The sequence below is a fragment of the Mercenaria mercenaria genome, chromosome 19 (assembly GCF_021730395.1).
Source record: "Mercenaria mercenaria strain notata chromosome 19, MADL_Memer_1, whole genome shotgun sequence".
NCBI classification, from domain to species: Eukaryota; Metazoa; Mollusca; class Bivalvia; order Venerida; family Veneridae; genus Mercenaria; species Mercenaria mercenaria.
Window position 1 is genome coordinate 16,852,652 of NC_069379.1, and position 6,011 is coordinate 16,858,662.

A 6,011-nucleotide genomic window follows, 5' to 3' on the forward strand; every position below is an offset into this window, starting at 1 on the left:
GTAAGGGACAATGCTACAAAGTCAGGGTTACAACATAACTTTTAGTATCAGTCAAGTCGTTGATGTTCGTGTCTATGTCCATGTGTCAGATAAGCTGTAAGAGTATAGGCTTAATGCTAAAACGATCTTTCACTAAAGATGATCTTGAATACCCCAAGATGACAACTGTTTACAACGGGATTATGGTCATTTAGAATTAAAAGTAGATGGTATTTATGAAATTTTGAGGAATTAATCCCTACAGAAATTATTTGCGCATGTGTGATATACGAGGGGCATTTCAAAAGTAATGCAACTGGGGTGATAAAAAGCGCACGTTTGATAAATTTTTAATTATTTACCGTCAAAGTAATCCTTGTTACGTACACAAAGTTTCAAACGTTTAATCCAGTTCTTAAAGGCATCTTCATACTCATTTTTAGGTATACCCAACATGCACTGATAAACAGCGAACCCCAAGGCCTGTCGGGACCTATACCGTCTACCAGCTAAATGTTTTTTCAATTTAGGGAACAAGAAATAGTAACACAGGGCTAGGTCTGGGGAATATGGTGCATGTGGAAGAACTCGAACCCTTTCCTTGTTCAAAAACGAGGTCACAATAGCAGACTCATGCGCAGGGGCGTTGTCATGCAACAAGGATAGGTGCTTAAAGCCAGTGTCTGGACGACGTTTGAAACATTGTTTTTTAAGTTTCTTCAACACTTTTTCTTTATAAAGTATACCAGTCACAGATTTTCTATTTGGTACAACCAGTTGCATAATAGGGCCACGTATATCAAAGAAAATAACAAACATTGCTTTCTTAGCACTAATCAATCTTTTGGCAACTGAGGGGCGGCGACAGTTTTTGGTAGCCCATATTTTGTTGTTTATTTTTCTGGTAGGCTCGAAAAAGTGAACCCATGTCTCATCTCCAGTAATAATGTCAGAAAACTGCTTTCTTTGATATTTTGGAAACATTTTAAGCAGTTTTCTGGCGGTTTCAAGTCGGACATGCTTTTGCTTGTCTGACAACAAATGAGGGATCCATCTAGCTGTAATACGTCTCATTTTTAAATTACGTTTTAGAATGCGGAATACGCTTGCGGCTGAAATACCAACTCTACTAGCTATCTGATGAACAGTTAGTCTGGCGTCAGACTTAACCACATCGCATACTTTGTTAACCATAGCGTTAGAAGTAGCACTACAAGGACGTCCCGATTTTGGTGCATCATTAATGGAGTCACAACCGCTTTTAAACTTCTTAATCCACCTCGTGACGGTGGCATACGACACTTCATTCTGTCTATGAACAACACACAATTCGTCAAAAATCTCCTTCGCTGATACGCTAAGCTGGCATCGAGTCTTTATATAACCTCGAATTTCAGCTGCCTTTACACTTCTCTTGCCAGCCATTTTACTATAGTATCAATGACTATATGTTGCGTTAATCACTGTATTAGCGATAATACTGCGTGTACACCTGTAAATTTAGTATATCTGTGTAGAGAATGGATGTCTCGCTATATCGGTACAATTTTCAAGAAAATCCCGTGCAAGGCGAGGCCGCACGATAATCAGTTGCATTACTTTTGAAGTGCCCCTCGTATAGCTACGAATTAGCTTACATAAAGAATCCACTAAAACCTGCTGAGATGAAATGGCTTTTGTTTACAGGCCTTTTGGCAAGTAAAATTTTTTTGAAAAGATAATATACGTAAGAATTTCTGGATTAGATTCATAACTATTTTCCGATATCTTCCATCAAGCTAGAACCTTTAAAAATGCCAGTTCGGTGTCTTCGGACAAATATTTATACAGAGATTTCAAGTAATACATTTCGAGTTTCTTAAATGACCCAAGAGAGTTCAATTCAACCTGCACGTGCTTAATAACGCATGCATAAGCTTGAATATCACGTGGGAAAACACATCTCCGGAAAAGAAAAGTTTATGTTTTTATTACAAATCTGGTTATTACAAATGTGGTTGAACCTTTGCAACCACTTTTGTAATAAAAACGAGAAATGTAATAATTTTTTAAAGTAACATAATTATGTCCGTGAACAAGGATTTCAGGTAAAACATTTGGAGTTCTAAAATGACCCAGGACAGTTTAATTCGACCTGCACGTGCTTAATAACGCATGTATAAGCTTGAATATCACATGGGAAAACACAGCTCTCGAAAAAAAGTGTTTCCGATTTTTATTACAAATCTGGTTATTACAAATGTGGTTGAACCTTTGCAACCACTTTTGTAATAAAAACGAGAAATGTAATAATTTTCTTAAGTAAAATATGTCCATGAACAAGGATTTCAGGTAAAACATTTGGAGTCTTAAATGACCCATGACAGTTTAATTCGACCTGCTCGTGCTTAATAACGCATGCATAAGCTTGAATATCACGTGGGAAAACACATCTCTCGAAAACAAAAGTGTTTGCGATTTTTATTACAAATCTGGTTATTACAAATGTGGTTGAACCTTTGCAACCACTTTTGTAATAAAAACGAGAAATGTAATAATTTTTTTTTCAAGTAAAATATGTCCATTAACAGGGATTTCAGGTAAAACATTTGGAGTCTTAAATGACCCAGGACAGTTTAATTCGACCGGACGTGCTTAAAGTGGAATTATGCGCATTTTTCAAGTAAAAATTCAGATGAAATAGATGTGTGTGTAAAAAGGGCGGAGGAAATTATAGCTTTTAACCCAATATACCAAACTTTTCCTGTTACCAGTACGAAATAAAAACAACCAAATATTAATTTTCTTATTTTGACTGGGGCAGTCTTTTTAAGAAAAGTCAAACTGCGCTCAGGAGTTGCTTCCCTTCAACTTCAGAAATCTCTACATATTGGTAAGGGAGATCACTGGGTAGAAGATTAAAGAAAACAACTATTATTCTATTAATCTGATTTCTTTTATTTCTAAAGCATCAACCTCAAATACTTATACGACATTATCGTTAATTTATCACATTTAAATGCACAGCAACCGAAAATTGTTTTTATGAAACATTCACCAAAACACACTATGTGCGGTAAGATGCGCATAATGCCACTTTAATAACGCATGCATAAGCTTGAATATCACGTGGGAAAACACATCTCCCGAAAAGAAAAGTTTATGTTTTTATTACAAATCTGGTTATTACAAATGTGGTTGAACCTTTGCAACAACTTTTGTAATAAAAAACGAGAAATGTAATAGTTTTTAAAGTAACATAATTATGTCCATGAACAAGGATTTCAGGTAAAACATTTGGAGTACTTAAATGACCCAGGACAGTTTAATTCGACCTGCACGTGCTTAATAACGCATGCATAAGCTTGAATATCACATGGGAAAACACATCTCTCGAAAAAAAGTGTTTGCGATTTTTATTACAAATCTGGTTATTACAAATGTGGTTGAACCTTTGCAACCACTTTTGTAATAAAAACGAGAAATGTAATAATTTTTTAAAGTAAAATATGTCCATGAACAAGGATTTCAGGTAAAACATTTGGAGTCTTAAATGACTCAGGACAGTTTAATTCGACCTGCTCGTGCTTAATAACGCATGCATAAGCTTGAATATCACGTGGGAAAACACATCTCCGGAAAAGAAAAGTTTGCGATTTTTATTACAAATCTGGTTATTACAAATGTGGTTGAACCTTTGCAACCACTTTTGTAATAAAAACGAGAAATGTAATAATTTTTTAAAGTAAAATATGTCCATGAACAAGGATTTCAGGTAAAACATTTGGAGTCTTAAATGACTCAGGACAGTTTAATTCGACCTGCTCGTGCTTAATAACGCATGCATAAGCTTGAATATCACGTGGGAAAACACATCTCCGGAAAAGAAAAGTTTGCGATTTTTATTACAAATCTGGTTATTACAAATGTGGTTGAACCTTTGCAACCACTTTTGTAATAAAAACGAGAAATGTAATAATTTTCTGAAATAAAATATGTCCATGAACAAGGATTTCAGGTAAAACATTTGGAGTCTTAAATGACCCAGGACAGTTTAATTCGACCAGCACGTGCTTAATAACGCATGCATAAGCTTGAATATCACTTGGGAAAACACACCTCCCGAAAAAAAAAGTTTGCGATTTTTATTACAAATCTGGTTATTAAAAATGTGGTTGAACCTTTGCAACCACTTTTGTAATAAAAATGAGAAATGTAATAATTTTCTTAAGTAAAATATGTCCATGAACAAGGATTTCAGGTAAAACATTTGGAGTCTTAAATGACCCAGGACAGTTCAATTCGTCCTGCACGTGCTTAAACACGCATGCATTAGCTTGAATATCAGGTGGAAAAACACATCTCTCGAAAAAAAAAAGTTTGCGATTTTTATTACAAATCTGGTTATTACAAATGTGGTTGAACCTTTGCAACCACTTTTGTAATAAAAACGAGAAATGTTATAATTATTACAAATCTGGTTTTTATTACAAATGTGGTTGTAACAAAGCACTATGTGGCACCAGATATAACAGGTCGGTGTGACAACACGGCGTAACCGTGTTTTGTTAGTATTCAATACCGGAATAAAAACGTCACGGTTATAACTTAAGAGTGCGTCGACGTCTGGGCAGTTATTCCGCGTGCCGAATAATTGATTAAGAGTGCTTTAATTAAGTGTGACATCGCTCGAATATATCACTTCGAACCTGAAATGTCTTTTATGTAGAATTGCATATTAATCTTTAGCCTGTTGACGGTAAGTGATTCAGTCAGTAAATTTTCATTGAACACCCCCTTCGAATAATAAATGGTACTTCCAAAATTGAATGATGAACCAGCCCATTTTTGAAATTTAGCGTTCTCGGAGGCAGTAATATGTTCATAAAGTGTTCACATGACGTCAGTATTGCCGAGTTTTTAATGAAAATGTACATGGTATTTCCATATAACTCGTATTAAAAGATTAAATAACTCGTATTTGTCTTGTTATCTCGAAGGATTGGTTGGTGCCTGAGTCCATAAGTGCAAGTACACCAATGTATCCCTGGAGCTTCTGCAAATACTTTAAGAAACAAAAATATGTTAACGTTATTAAGCAATAGTGTGTATCACGTTAATTAGCATGATAAAAATAACGTTTAACCATAGAAGGCAATATAATGTAAAAAAACACCCTTGGGAAATGAAGACAGCAGCCAAAGGCTCATTGTGAGCTTTTGTGACCGCTCGATGTCCGTCGTCCGTCGTGTGTCCGTCAACATTTTTAGCTCACCTGATCCAGAGGCTCATGGTGAGCTTTTGTGACCGCTCAATGTCTGTCGTGCGTCGTCCGTCATGTGTCGTGTGTCCGTCAACATTTTCTAAAAAAAATCTTCTTCTTGAAAACCACTGGGCAGAATTACACCAAACTTAACAGGAATGATCCTTGGGTGGTCCCTTTCAAAATTGTTCAAAGAATTGGATTCCATGCAGAACTCGGGTTGCCGTGGCAACCGGAAGGAAAAACTTTAAAAATCTTCTTGTCCAAAACCACACGGCCTAGGGCTTTGATCTTTGGTTTGTATCATCATCTAGTGGTCCGCTATTAAGATTCTTCAAATTATTCCACTAGGGTCAAATTTGGCCCCGTCCCGGGGGTCCCAAGTTTTACATAGACTTATATTGGAAAAAATGTTAAAAATCTTCTTGTCTGAAACCACAAGGCTTAAGCCTTTGATATTTGGTTTGTAGCATTGTCTTATGGTTCTCAACCAAATTGTTTTCAAAATGTACCCCTGGGGTGAAAAGAGGCCCTGCCCTTGGGGTCCCAAGTATTATATAGACATATAGGAAAAATAACTTTAAAAATGTGTCTAGAACCACACGACCTAGGCTTTTGATATTTCGTATGATGCATTGCCTAGTAGTCCTCTACCAAAATGGTGCAAATTATGCCCCTGGGGTTAAAAGAGGCCCCGCCCCGGGGTCATGTAGTTATTATATGAGTTATATAGGAAAAAATACTTAAATAATTATCGGATCCTATTTCTAAGACTGTTTCATTATAATTA